The following is a 15,487-nucleotide window of genomic DNA, read 5'->3' as shown; positions in this document are numbered from 1 at the left end:
GTTTGATAAATCAGCATAAGGAAGGGATAACACATTATAGAAATGGCATTAATAAGAGAATATGGTTCTAATTCAAGAGGCAAGAGAAGGATCAGTAGAACAGACCAGATTGACCTGATGTAGTCCCTGGCATCTGCAGAAATGTAATATTTTATATAACAAAAAAAGCAACCCAAACTGATAGACATGAAAGGGGTTTTCAACAATTGGAATCAGAGAAACTGGCTAGGGAGGAGAGCAGGGGGCCAGAATCGAGTTAGCGCCTTGCTTCTTGTCTCAGACCAGATACGCTTCCAATGGATCACAGAGTTCAATGTGAAAAATTGCATCACAAAGGTGAAAACACAGTTGACTGCTTACGCTCACCATAGTAAAGACATTATAATTACAGAAGAAATGAAAGAAACCATACAATCAAGAGATGCCACTGCCCAAAACAATTCAAAACTATATATTTTTTGGAAAGGTATTCATGACTTACTATTTATAAGAAAAGCAAATTAAACAACACTAAGTGTTGTTCATTTTGTTTTAGATGATCACAGAGATAGCAAAAAGGAAAGGAAAAGGTCTAGCGTGATAGGAGTTACCTCTTTCTCTCATCCCTCCTTTTCACCTATTCAGATTTTCCAAAAGTTTCTATAATCAACTCTAAGTAAAGGAGTTTGGACATCAAATAGGAAGCAATGGGAAATACTCAAAAAACATCCCGTCTAGGTATTACAACAAAGCTCTTTCTCTTCTCTGGGATGTATTGTGTCACTTACCCCTTTATGACTCTTCAGTGAAATAACCACACTGTTAATTTTTTTTTAATATATTTTATTGCACTTTAGGTTCTGGGGTACATGTGCAGAACATGCAGGATTGCTACATAGGTACACACATGGCAATGTAGTTTGCTGCCTCCATCCCCATCACCTGTATCTGGCATTTCTCCCCATGTTATCCCTCCCCCATTTTTTTTTCCCAGAGACAGGGTCTTGCTATGTTGCCCAGGCTGGACTTGAATTCCTGGGTTCATTCGATCCTCTCACCTCAGCCTCCTGAGCAGTGTATTTTAATAGAAGCCTCAACATGCTTCCTGGGTTCTCCATCTCCCCATCCCAAAGCTGTCCATGTCTAAACTGCCATGCCAAAAGTGGTATGTGTTAGCTCTTCCAATTTCTAGCTACAAGGCCTTGAGCAAATTACCCTTTCTCTCTGAGTCTTAATTCCCCACCTGTAGAATGGGAGTAATAATGCTTTCCTCATAGACTGTTACAAGCACAAAGACAGGCTAGTGTATGTGAAGGGCTCAGCACAGTGCTACGTAGTCATTGGACATTCTGGAGCCATGAAAGAAGAGGGGGCATTACACATGGAAGGGGACATCCCTGCTCTTGGGTGAACCTGTCAATCTTAGATCTGCCGTATCTGCTCTCCACTTCACACAGGTCCCTATAGCTGCACTGCCTGCTTGGGCCAGGGGAGCATGCTACTTCTGCCGTTCTAGGAAACTGGTAGTTCAAAAACGCAGGAAGCAAAAATGTTATGAAATAGGAACAGTGAAGGAGGGCTGGTACCCCCGGCTTGCCTGAATGGTGACCAAAATCTTTCCTCCATCTGTCTCACTTCCATGCAGCAACTTGGCACTTTGACTTTGGCAGAGTGGCAAAAGAACAGCTCTTTTGGAAATTCAAGTACCTACAGTTAAAAGGATCCATCCATCATTTACGCAGTAGTATGAATGCATTTAACCAGATTGGTTTCCTGCTGTCTCCTGGGTGACACCATTGAAAAAACAAGATTTCTGAAACCAGGAGAGGAGATGTGTAATTCTAGAGCCTGGGATATTTGAAGAGAGTGAATGCATTATTCCTTTTGACCTCCCCTCCAATGATGTATTGATTGAGAAGGTGATGTTGGAAGAGGGGAAAGCCTGAAGTCTTGGAGGGGAAGATACCAGAATAGAAAAGCAGCAAGGAGAGCAGTGAGAGGAAGCACGGTCTGTTTCACACTCCTGTCCTATGCCAGTGCCACAACCAAGAATGGAGAAGGGAAAGTTTATGCTTTTTCTTCCCCACTCTTTTCTACACAGGTACCTGCTCCCAAGGCATACAACTGGTGTATCCATGGTGGGCGTGTTCTGCTGGATCATGTCACTCATTCAGCAGGTGGCAGGTACGCTGCCATGTGGGTTCCGTTTCTCCTGCCATCTTTATGGTGAGGAATGGCACCACCATTCAATGGCCACTCTCGGATGCCTCCCTGTCCTCTAAGGCTTCAACAATATTTTTTTATTAAGTCTTCTTGATTCTGTCTTCATTTACTTAAAAAACCTACTGAGTACCGGCTGGGCACGGTGGCTCACACCTGTAATCCCAGCACTTTGGGAGGCTGAGGCAGGTGGATCACCTGAGGTCAAGAGTTCATGACCAGCCTGGCCAACATGGAGAAACCCCATCTCTACTAAAAATACAAGAATTAGTTGGATGTGGTGGCGGGCGCCTGTAATCCCAGCTACTTGGGAGGCTGAGATAAGAGAATCCCTTGAACCCAAGAGGAGGAGGTTGCAGTGAGCCAAGATCGTGCCACTGCGCTCCCACCTGAGAGACAGAACAAGACTCCATCTCGAAAAAAAAAACCCAAAAAACAAACAAAAAAACCTTACTGAGTACCAACTAGGTCTAGGCATGGGGCAAGGATGTAAAGATGATTAAGGCAGAATGCTGGCTCCTAGAGCGGCCCCAGCAGTTCCCACTGCTATTGCCTCTGTTCTTGCCTCAATTATTGCTTGTCTACTTGAGCATGATGCCTTAAGAGGCCTCCCTGCCTCTGGTCTCTCCAGCTCCAATCAGCTCTCCCCAGTGTCACCCGCATGGTATTTCTGAAATATGGTTATCTTCATATGCTAAAGTGATGGCCAGTATGCCTGTCAAGTCCAATCCAAATAGAGACTTTTTTTAGGCATCCAACGTATTATATGTTATTAAAGGAGATTTACGTATTATATGTTATTAAAGGAGATTCAAATTTTGGAACAAAGTAGATCATTGGGGTAAATTCATTGACTTTCATGACAATGATACAGTATTGTCACTACAATGATATTGTATTGAATGTTGACAAACATTAACATGATTTGCATTTACATGCCGGTAAATGTTGCAGGAAATAAGACAGTTTATCATGTAAATACTGATTATCAAGCTATTTTATTTAAATCTGATCTATTTTCAGTAAATGAAATGTCAAGAGATGGAAATACCTAAAATAATCAATTAATTAAAGTCATGTATAAGAAAAAAAGATATTTGATGATTAAGATAAAAATAGCACAGTGGGGGGAGGGGTAAAAAAATTTTTTTAAAAATAACATGGCACGTGTGAGTTAAGTAACATATGGTGAGAACAAGCAGCTCTTCTATTCAGTCATGCCAATCTTGAAATACCTCACCAACTCTCACAGCTCTGGCAGAACATAACCAAATTGTGAAATCTGCCACAGCAGCAATTTGTTACAAAATCCAAAGAGTAAAGTTAATCATTAAATGTTAATAGAATCTGGTGACACAAAAAACAGGCAGTAACTCCTTATGTGACAGAAATAATTCTGATATTCTCATGCACTTTTATAAAAATACGTTTCAAGGGAATGTATGTGGTAGTTCTAATATTGGTTACTCATTCACCAGTCATTAAGTAAATAAGTTCCCCCACCCCAAATGGTAGCAGTACTGTTATAGTACTAAACTGAACACACCTCAAGTTAATAAATTACAAATTGTGATACTATTGGTAATAGAGCAAGAAAAAGAAGGAAATGAGCAGGGAGAAAAGGAAGATGTGGGAGAAGGAATTTAAGCAATTGAAATAAAGAGAATTTTGGAAGAAGAGGCAAGAACAATCCCTGGACCAACCAAAGCCCGCCTGCCCCTGCATCCCGCGCCCATCACCTACGTCCCACCGCCACCATCCCCAAGAGAAAGGCTGAAGGGGATGCTAAAGGAGATAAAGCCAAGGTGAAGGACGAATCACGGAGAAGATCCACGAGGTCGTCTGCTAAACCTGCTCCTCCAAAGCCAGAGCCCAAGCCAAAAAAGGTCCCTGTAAAGAAGGGAGAGAAGGCACCCAAAGGGAAAAAAGGAAAAGCTGATGCTGGCGAGGAGGGGAATAACCCTGCAGAAAATGGAGGTGCCAAAACAGACCAGGCACAGAAGGCCGACAGTGCTGGAGATGCCGAGGGAAGTGTGCATTTTTGATGACTGTACTTCTGGTGACTGTACAGTTTGAAATACTGTTTTTTATCAAGTTTTATAAAAATGCAGAATTTCATTTTACTTTTTTTTTTTTAAGCTATGTTGTTAGCATACATTGTTGTTTTGTGGGGAAGGGGCATATGCCATTAATAGAATGTCTCCGAAGCTGGATTGATGTGGAGAAAACACCTTTTCCTTCTAGTTTTGAGAGACTTCCTCCTGACGCACAGGAGGAAGGATTCCCTGGCTCCCCACACATGGCCACCTTGGCACAAACGCCTTATGGTATGGAAAAACGAATTCTTTTTTATGTCCTCTTCTCACTTTCCATCTTTCAACATAGACTTAACTCCGTTAAGTCCAGATATCTGTTGGGACCTGACCCCCAATCATTGGTTACCAGTGTGTCAGGCAATCTGGACTTTCCAGTGATGCCACTGAGATGGCACTTGTCAAAAGAGCAGCGGTTCCATTTCTAGATTGTGGATCTTCAGATAAATTCTGTCATTTTCATTTCACTTCCTGAAAGTCAGGGCCAACTTGTGAAAAGTTGTTAAACATGCTAAATGTGAAATGGCAACCCCCACTCTAAACTTTCCCTGTTCAGAGCATCAGATGAGGACTTCATTGGGTTTTATAGTGGCTTTCTGATTTTTGGTAGTCCATCAGAGAAGGGATTTTGAAAATTGTTGTATACTGTTAACAATTGTCTGCCCACGTCCTGCCTGGAATACCATGATTGTTTATGGAAAGTGTCTTTAATAAGTCTGGATACAGTTTGGCTTGGAAAAGAAAAGAAATAAGAGAATTTTTAGATTGAAAGAGCATGCTAGGCTCCAGAATAATTTGATACAGAATGCTCAACACCAAGACAGCTTGGTTAAATTAATACATTTCAAGAATAAAAAATATCTTTAGGTATCAAGACAGAAAAAGCAAGTCAGTTTAGGCACAGAGCTGTCTTAATGAACATTTGATGATGGAAGATAATGCAGCAGTACCTACAAAATTTTGAAAGAGAGAGTGACCTAAGAATATTATACCCAGCCAAGATATCATTCATCAGAGTAACCATCCTTCTTGAAAAAAACTGCTTATCACATCTATCCAATTAAGAGTTCAGTCAAAATACAAAACTTGGGAAAAGTGATGTTAAAGTAAAAAGACCAATGCTGAGCCTTATAGTCCTATTGACATGGAACCAAAACTAGAAGGATGGAAGTCAACCATCTTGATCTTTCTTTGCAGAGACTCAGTTACTACCATGTAAAATAGAAGTGTTTTATTAAAAACAAACAATATGAAGCTGGGCACAGTGGCTCCTGCCTGTAATCCCAGGACTTTGGGAAGCCAAGGTGGGTGGATCACCTGAATTCAAGAGTTCAAGACCAGCCTCACCTACGTGGTGAAACCCCGTCTCTACTAAACATACAAAAAAAATGGCCAGATATGGTGGCTCATGCCTGTAATCCCAGCACTTTGGAAGCTGAGACGGATGAATTATGAGGTCTGGAGTTCAAGAGCAGCCTGGCCAAGATGGTGAAACCCTGTCTCTACTAAAAATACAAAAATTAGCTGGGCATGGTGGCAGGCACCTGTAATTGCAGCTACTTGGGAGGCTGAGGCAGAGAATTGCTTGAATCCAGGAGGCGGAAGTTGCAGTGAGCCGAGATCATGCCACTGCACTCCACCCTGGGCAACAGAGCAAGACTCTGTCTCAAAAAAAAAGAAAAAAAAGAAGAAAAAATTAGCTGGGTGTATTAGCGTGTGCCTGTAATTCCAGCTACTTAGGAGGCTGAGGCAGGAGAATCACTTGAACCTGGGAGGCGGAGGTTGCCCTGAGCTGAGATTATACCACTGCACTCCAAACTGGGCAACAGGGTGACTCTGTTTCAAAAAAACAAAAATGAAAACAAAAAAAACGATATGACTCCAACCTCTTAATGTCTTGGTTTTTTTTTTCTTAATCTTACAGGGATCTTTTAGGAAAATATTTTAAGATGAAGACCTATTTCTTTGAAGTTTAGCAAGTCTAATTTTACATTAGTTTCTTTTTCTTCTGTAAAAGTCAGGAAATATTGCAACATTGCTTACATTGCATGCTTACTTAAGATACACTCTAAATTCTAAAGAAACAACTTTCAGAATTCTTTTTGCAAATCAGTGCAGTTGTTAGCTGTGGGCTACCTGAATATAGAGTAGGAAAGGAGCACCCATTCTGCAATCAGGAAACTCTGCATCCTGTTCTGGCCCTGGCTCGGACAAGCTCTCCCTTTTGGGAAGGTCCTGTTAACTCTCTGGCCTCTTGCCTTGTTTGTACAAAGGGAACCGTTCTCTCTTCCTCAATAATCTTACAGGAGGGTGTGAGAATTTTGAGACTAGCGCAGGAAAAACATCTCAAATGGCAGGCTAGCGCTCCACTTTGTTAACAGGAAAGGTTAAATGCAGTCCTAACATGGTTGGAAAGAGATGACTTTCTATTGAAAAGAGGTTACCCAGGTACCAAGGGGTCAGGGTGTTTCACTGGAGGCTGGCTTCAAACCTGTCCCCTGCACTTCAGTTTCTGTTCCACTGCCTTCCATACACCTGGAGTATTTTTTTCTTCTTTGCTTTCCTTTACAGTGGCTACTGGATGTTTTTTCTAAGATGTATTAAAGGAACATTCTTTCTTCTTATACCAATATGAAACTGGACTTTGCCCTTAGGTAGCCACACATTCATGTTCTTAGTCCACGAGTGGGGAGTATATGACTCAGGCTTAAGCTAATCTGAGCACCCCCTAGCCTGAGCCACCCGTGCATGGAGAGGAACCTGATCCAATCAAAGACACACTGAGATTGGGCTTGGAATGCTGGGAGAGATTCATACTCCCTCCTTAATATGGGGCCGAGGGTGTAGCTTCTGGAGCTGTTGCAATCATCTGGCACCCATGAGGAATAAACCCTTCTGTGAATGGACCAGTCTTGGAAGAAAGCCAGGTCACAAGAAATACAGAGAAAGTAGCTCCTGGTGACACAATCTGTTTTTTGGTTTTTTTTGTTTGTTTGTTTTCTCTCTTTTTTTTTTTCTTTTCCTTTTTTTTTTCTTTTTTGTCTTTTTTTTTATTTTCTTTTTTGTCATTTTTTTTATTTTCTTTTTTTTGGTGACACAATCTGAACATCTAATTGGTTAGGTCAGAGGCGAGTTTCACCCCTAATAAGCCATCAATCCAGCTTTTGCTTAAGCCACTAACTAAAAAAGTGTCACTAATTTATAGTTTGTTTTAGAAGCAACTTACAGAGACAAATAAACCTCTTCAAGATATAGCTCAAACGCTGACTAAAATATCAGGGTTTCCCTGATCCTCTTACCTAAACACAAGTTTTCGCTTCTTAAAACTGCCACAGCACTTTATCTGAATGTGTCTTCTGGGACCTCTGGGTTCTTGCGATAGAGTACAAGGCTGCATACACATGCAACTTATCCATAAACTGAAACTCTCCACACATCCAAGCTTCAAAGGTAGGCATTCTTTTTCATCTGGCAATAGCTATCATAATACCAGGCACGAAATAAATGCTCAATAAGTGATTGTTCAATTGGCTGTCTGGCTGTGGCTCTATTAATAGTTTAATTTTATCAGTTAGCTTGTTAATTTCTTTTTTATGAGACAGGGTCTCGCTCTGTTGCCTAGGCTGGAGTGCAATGGCATGATCATGGCTCGCTGCAGCCTCAACTTCTCAGGCTCAAGCAATTTTCCCACCTTATTCCCCCTAGTAGCTGGGACTACAGGTGTGCACCACTATGCCAAAAGCTTGTTAATTTCAAGTCTTGTTAAAAATTGTTTTAAAGACTGGGCACAGTGGCTCACACCTGTAATTCCAGCACTTTGGGAGGCCCAGGCAGGTGGACTGCCTGAGCTTAGGAGTTTGAGACCAGCCTAGGCAACATAGTGAAACCCCATCTCTACAAAAAAAAAAATTAGCTGTACATGGCAGTGCATGTCTGTAGTCTCAGCTGTTATACTTGGGGGCTGAGATGGGAGGATCACTTGGGCCTGGGAGATCAAGGCTTCAGTAAGCTGTGATCACACCACTGCACTCCAGCCTGGGTAACAGAGTGAGCCCCTGTCCCAAAAAGCAAAACTAAAAAACCCCAAATTGTTCTAAAAGGTTCCTGACCTCCATCGCTGAACAGCAAAGGCCACTCCCATAGCTGCAGGAAGAAGAGGAGATTGGCCTTCACGAGAAGTGAGGTGGGAGCGCTAGCCCTAATCCTGATCTTGGCTGGGGCTGCTTTAAATTCCTTGCTTCTGGCTGGGCCCGTGGTGGCTCAAGCCTGTCATCCCAGCACTTTGAGAAGCTGAGGTGGGTGAAGCCCAGGATTTCAAGAGCAGCATGGACAACAAGACAAAAACTCGTCTCTACAAACTAGGAAGGCTAAGGTGGGAGGATCGCTTGAACCTGGGAGGCTGAGTCTGCAGTGAGCCATGACTGTGCCACTGCACTCCCGCCTGGGTGACAGAGCCAGACACTGTCTCAAAAATAAATAAATAAATAAATTCCTCGCTTCTTTCTCCAAAACATCAAAAGAGACCAGGAGGAAAATCCCTTTTATCCACATATTATTCTACAAATCTACCTTCAAAGTAAGTTCATAGAAAAACTTGGAAATGGGTCATTTATTGTCCACGTCTTTCATCATGTTGCCCAACTCCTGGCAGCAGCCTTTCTTCTGCCCATGTGGTGCTGCTTGCAGGCCAGGAAGCAATCCAAATAACATCATCAATCCCTAATAAAATGCAATTTACCGCTAACGTCACAGAGGGCACCAAGAGAGTACGAAGCAGGGCTAGATGCCGATCTTTCCAGCTTCTGGTCTTGGGAACTCTCTCTCCAGTAGTATGATCTCATCACACCTCTTCAACTTCATTAATAGGTCTTTTGTTTCCTCCATTTAATGACAATTCAAGCTCTTTCTGGCTGGAGGCTTTGATGGCCCTGGATTAATCCCCCTACTCCATCCAGCAAACTTTAGGATCTGACACCCAGTCACAGACAAGACCCAGGTCCACCTGCAGCCCTAGACCCACACCAAGCTTGGGTGGAAGCACTCCTGAGAACATCCGCTCAGGAAGGTGCTGGCAGTGCAAGACTGACCGCAGCCATCCCTGTACCCCTCCCTCTCTGCATTCTTTCGGGCCTCACCCCCACCTGGACCCAGGCCTTAGTCTACCCATGAGGCTCCCTTTTCATTGGTCCAGATTCTTTGCTTCAGTTTCTGTTGGATACATACCCACATATGGTGGCAAATCCCCTCAAATTCTCCTTGGAATGGGGTGAAATATAAATAAGTCTGCAGCCAAAGAAATACTGATCTCCCTGTTCCCAAACGTGCCCACTTTCATCAAAGTACCAGCGTGCACAGAGAAAATCTGATCCACCGCTCTTCAGTGCCCATCAGTGGGTTTTCAACAGAGCCCTCCACAGAGTCCCATTCCCATTTCTTCCACAGGATGACCACTGGTGAGAAGATGGTGGTATGAAGGCAGGACAAAGGAGAAAGCCGAGAACACTGAGTGTTCTGGAAATTGCAGCATGGAGTCTTGACTCCTTCCAAGCCTGCCACCTGTGACCCCAGCTCACCCTTCCAGTGCCTGCCCTCACATCAACCTTCTACTGCAGCTCCTGAGATGCCCCAGGCTCGCTAGTGCCCCTGCCTTGCACGTGCGGTCCCTCCGGTCTGTGGCGTTTCTCTTATACATCACACCAAATGTGACAGCCTCTTGGAAGCCGCCTTCCCCAGCCAATCTCGGCAGGGTAAGTGGCCTTTTCTGAGCTCAGCCGCCTTTGTGCCTGCCTGCCTTCTTCCTTCCACAACTGACTGAGCACAAACCGGATGTCAGCCCTGTGCCAGACAGCGCATGCTGCAGGGGGCAAACAACGCAGAAGTCAGTGTGACAAAGGCAACTATCAAAACCCAGTTACAACAGACAGCAAAGTGACACAGGCTTCTACACAGAACGCTGCTGCCTCGATTGATAATGGCTGATCTGCTTATCAGGCTGTGACCTCAAGGAAGGGCTGTGTCCATTCATATTTCTACCCCAGCCCCTAGCAAAGAACATGCCACATAGCAGGTGTCACATGAACATGAAAGAACGGACTCCACAGGCACGTGGAGTGAATACCAATGGCCCCAGGGCAGTCACCCCAGGGTAGACACCCCAGTCCCAGATTTAAAGCCACCTCTGGGGCTGCTCCCCAGTGTGAGCTCTAAATCGGCTCAGTGTCAAAGAGCGAGGTGGCTGCTAACTGACTTGTGAGCAGAGGAAAGTTGTGAGCTCTTATTTATGGCATTGAAGTTTTGTGCAGAAAACAGTCTGTCCAGTAACCACTGGTAAATTGTGAAACAATGTGAATTGTGAGGCGGAGCATATCATTTTTCAGGTTTTTAAAGGCCATACAACCATGTTCAAGGGACAGGAATCCTGCCCTCTTGCTGGCCGAACCTTCCCTGCCCATTGTACCTGACAGAGGGGATAAAAATATGCCACTCCAAAATGTGCCACTTTGGCTTATCATTATTTTGAGCTGTAAGCAAATGAAAACCAACAGATGCAGAGAGTAGCCTTCTAAGAGTTTCTCTTATCCGACTAAAAGCAGAAACTTCTGAGAAACGAGGACTGCCATGAATCTCCTCTCTCAGGGAAGTTTTACAGCCGTGAAGACGGAAAGCTGGCGCCAAGTGGACCCACACAAACAAACCTTACTCCATTGGTGTTCCCATATATTTACCAAATCTCATGTTGAAATCTGACCTCCAGTGTTGGAGGTGGGGCTAGCGGGAGGTGTTTGGGTCCTGGGGGTGGATCCTTTATGAATGGCTAGGGGCCATCCCATGGTAATGAGTAAATTCTCTCTCTAGTAGTTCGAGGGACAGCTGGTTATTTAAAGGCACCTCCTTCTCTCCCTCCCTCCCTCCTTCCCTCCCTCTCTCTCTGGCTCCCTCTCTTGCCATGTGACAGGCCTGTTCCCCCTTCACCTTCTGCCATGAGTAAAACCTACCTGCAGCCTCACCTGAAGCCAAGCAGATTTCTGGTGCCAGGCTTGTACAGCCTGCAGAATCATGAGCCAAATAAACCTCTTTTCTTTGTAAATTACCCAGCCTCAAGCATTCCTTCTAGCCATGCAAAACAGAAACACAACTTCCGGCAGTTTGCCACCTTTCGAAGTCTAAAATCCCTTTCTTGTATGCTGTCGCTTCTCTAAACGTTTCTTTTTCTTTCATTAAGATGCTATATAAGTTGTTTAACCAATGCTTTGAGTTACTTATCTCTGGATACTCCCATATATATAAGCACGATACCTATGTTAGATGCACATGCTAAAAAGCTGTTTTATTCTTTTTTTTTCTTTTGAAGATAAGAGTCTTGCTCTGTCAGCAGGCTGGAGTGCAGTAGTATGATCTCGGCTCACTGCAGCCTCCACCTCCAGGGTTCAAGCAATTCTCCTGCCTCAGCCTCCTGAGTAGCTGGGATTTACAGGCACGTGCCACCACACCTGGCTCATTTTTGTATTTTTGGTAGAGATGGGATTTCACCGTGTTGGCCAGGCTGGTCTCAAACTCCTGACCTCAGGCGATCTGCGCACCTCGGCCTCCCAAAGCGCTGGGACTACAGGCGTGAGCCACCGCACACGGGCTGCTTTTCTTTTGTTAATTTATATCTTGTTAGTCTGATTCACAGGGACCTAGGTGGACATTTAAAATGGGTACAGAAAAAAGGCTTTTTCTATCCCTAATGGGGAGAAATCCACCTCTGACCCCCACAGTAGAGGTGGGACTGCTTACAAGCTGACAACCACTGGGGCTCACGGGGAGCAGTCCTGTTCCACTGCAGGGACTGAGTGTGGGGTGTAAATTGTGCTTTACACAATGCTGCCAGCCCACGCTATAAATACTGAACAATCTGGATGTCAACCTTTACAGGGGAGCAGATAGCACAGACCGCAGGACCTATGAAGAGAATCAGCAGCCAAACTGAGCAAGCCTCTCAGGCCCCATTGAAAAGGCGATCATGTAGGAAACACACACCTCTGTAAATGCCAAGTGTGTTTCTCAGGGAGACTTAAGAACATACTACATTGAGAAAACAAGAACAGGCTGCCAAGAAAGAAGCATCCTGAGAATATTAAGTTCTTTTGGCAATTAAAGAAAAAAAGATTGCTGGGGGGAAAAAAAACCCCACAACTCAACGGAGGTGGCAGATAGAAGAATGGAGTCGGCTGCAAAAAGATGAGCTGGTGAATCAGAAAACAAATTCAAGGAGCTCTCAGAATCTGGAGGAAAAAGGCAAAGCAGTCGAATTAATGGGGAAAAAAATTTTAAAGATGTAAAATATGTTCTTGGAGTTCTAATATCCATATAACAGCAGTAGTAAAAAATTTAAAAATAAACAAATGAAGGGCTGTCAATACATTAAAAAGTAAGGCCAGGCACAGTGGCTCATACCTACCACCCCAGCACTTTGGGAGGCCAAGGAGGACAGATCACTTGAGGCTAGAAATTCAAGACCAGCCTGGCCAATATGGCAAAACCCTGTCTCTACTAAAAAGAAAATACAAAAATTACCCCGGTAAGCCGGGCGCGGTGGCTCACGCCTGTAATCCCAGCACTTTGGGAGGCCGAGGCGGGTGGATCACGAGGTCAAGGGATCGAGACCTTCCTGGTCAACATGGTGAAACCCCGTCTCTACTAAAAATACAAAACATTAGCTGGGCATGGTGGCGCGTGCCTGTAATCCCAGCTGCTCAGGAGGCTGAGGCAGGAGAATTGCCTGAACCCAGGAGGCGGAGGTTGCAGTGAGCCAAGATCGCGCCATTGCACTCCAGCCTGGGTAACAAGAGCGAAACTCCGTTTTGAAAAAAAAAAAAAAATTAGCCAGGTGTGGTGGCATGAGCCTGTGGTCCCAGCTACTTGGGAGGCTGAGGCGGAAGAATCGAACCCAGAAGGCAGAGGTTGCAGTGAGCCGAGATTGCGCCACTGCACTCCAGCCTGTGGACAGAGCAAGACTCCGTCTCAAGAAAAGAAAAAAAGTTATTATTACTAAACAATACCGATCGCAAATAAATGAATTAAAAGTTCAAGAAGCTAGAAAATGAATAATGACAAAAATTAGAAGGAAGAAAATGACAAAAGCAGGCCGGGCGCGGTGGCTCAAGCCTGTAATCCCAGCACTTTGGGAGGCCGAGGCGGGTGGATCACGAGGTCAAGAGATCGAGACCATCCTGGTCAACACGGTGAAACCCCGTCTCTACTAAAAAATACAAAACATTAGCTGGGCATGGTGGCGTGTGCCTGTAATCCCAGCTACTCAGGAGGCTGAGGCAGGAGAATTGCCTGAACCCAGGAGGTGGAGGTTGCGGTGAGCCGAGATCTCGCCATTGCACTCCAGCCTGGGTAACATGAGTGAAACTCCGTCTCAAAAAAAAAAAAAAAAGAAAATGACAAAAGCAAAATGATCAAACAGAAAGAAGAAAACATTAAAATCAGTAAGCAGTCTAAGGAAAGACTAAAAGTACAGTACTTTGAAAAGACCACTACACCACAAATATACAACATCAGAAATAAAAAAGGGGTACAGTTACAGGCACAGAGGAGATTTTTAAATTATGAAAGATAACTCAGGATAAACTGGAAATTTTTCCAAAATTCTCACACAAGAGCCAAAACAGATAGATTAATGCCATGGCAAAAATGGGAAAGGGTCTCCAAAATCTGCTACAAAAAAGTCACCCGGGCCGGGCGCGGTGGCTCAAGCCTGTAATCCCAGCACTTTGGGAGGCCGAGACGGGTGGATCACGAGGTCAAGAGATCGAGACCATCCTGGTCAACATGGTGAAACCCCATCTCTACTAAAAATACAGAAAATTAGCTGGGCATGGTGGCACGTGCCTGTAATCCCAGCTACTCAGGAGGCTGAGGCAGGAGAATTGCCTGAACCCAGGAGACGGAGGTTGCGGTGAGCCGAGATCGCGCCATTGCACTCCAGCCTGGGTAACAAGAGCGAAACTCCGTCTCAAAAAAAAAAAAAAAAAAAAAAAAAAAAAAAAGTCACCCGTTCCCAGATGGTTTTCCAAAAAACTTTTAATATGTGCCAGCCACTATGCTAAACAATTTATATGTATATGTTTAGCATATATTACATGCTAAACAATTTTTCAAAGGAAATAACAACAACGAGTTAGCCCTCAGTATCTGTACATTATGCATCGTATAATGTAATCTTTTGATCCAAGATTCAACAAATCTTGGATCAAAAATATTCAGGAGAAAAAAAAAAGTACCACAATAAAAAAATTCAAAAATATAGTAAAACAACTCTTTATATAACATTTACGTTGTATTAGGCATTATAGGTAATCTAGACATGATTTAAAGTATACAGGAGGGGCTGGGTACAGTGGCTACGCCTGTAATCCTAGCACTTTGAGAGGCCTCTGTGGGAGGGTCACTTGCACCCAAGAGTTCTCGAGACCAGCCTGGGCAATATGGTGAAACCCTGTCTCTACAAAAAATTTAAAAATTAGCTGAGCATGACTAGTCTCATATACTCTGGAGGCTGAGGTGGGAGGATTGTTTGAACCCAGGAGACTGAGGCTGCAGTGAGTGTCGCACTGTACTCTAGCCGCAGCGACAGAGCAAGACCCTATCTCAGAAAATGAAATAAAATGAAAAATAAAGTATACAGGAGGATGTATAGAGGTTATATACAAATACTATGCCATTTTATAACAGAGACTTGAGCATCCATGAATTTGAACCAGTCTCCTATGGATCCTGTGGGATGGCTGTATTATCATGTTCAAAACATGAAACTTACAAATTCATTAAGAAATTAGTATAAGGCTGGGCACGGTGGCTCACGCCTGTAATCCCAGAACTTTGGGAGCCCGAAGCAGGTCGATCACCTGAGGTCAGGAAACCAGCCTGACCAATATGGTGAAAGCCCATCTCTACTAAAAATACAAAAAAATTAGCCGGGAATGGTGGTGTTCACCTGTAATCCCAGATACTTGGGAGGCTGAAGCAGGAGAATCACTGGGACCCAGAGAGGTGGAGATTGCAGTAACCTGAGCTCACGCCACTGCACTCCAGTCTGAGTGACAGGAAAGGAGCAAGACTGCATCTCAAAAAGAACAACAAAAAATTTAAAAAATTTTTTTAAATCCAGAAGATACAACCAGAGATAGAGCCAATTTTCCCTA

The 15,487-nt window shown here is 43.9% G+C and overlaps 1 protein-coding gene and 1 pseudogene across 12 annotated transcripts in view; one reads left to right on the top strand and one right to left on the bottom strand.

Annotated features, from left to right (window-relative positions):
* Positions 1 to 15,487, bottom strand: part of PML (promyelocytic leukemia) — a 58,001-nt gene that overhangs the window by 37,009 nt on the left and 5,505 nt on the right. The window lies entirely within an intron of this gene.
* LOC116527667 lies at positions 3,858 to 4,352 on the top strand (annotated as a pseudogene).

The sequence above is a fragment of the Sapajus apella genome, unplaced genomic scaffold (assembly GCF_009761245.1).
Source record: "Sapajus apella isolate SASKATOON/1434 unplaced genomic scaffold, GSC_monkey_1.0 scaffold55, whole genome shotgun sequence".
Taxonomy (NCBI): domain Eukaryota; kingdom Metazoa; phylum Chordata; class Mammalia; order Primates; family Cebidae; genus Sapajus; species Sapajus apella.
The sequence above is the reverse complement of the archived record's forward strand: the minus strand, read 5'-3'. Positions and strand labels throughout refer to the sequence as shown.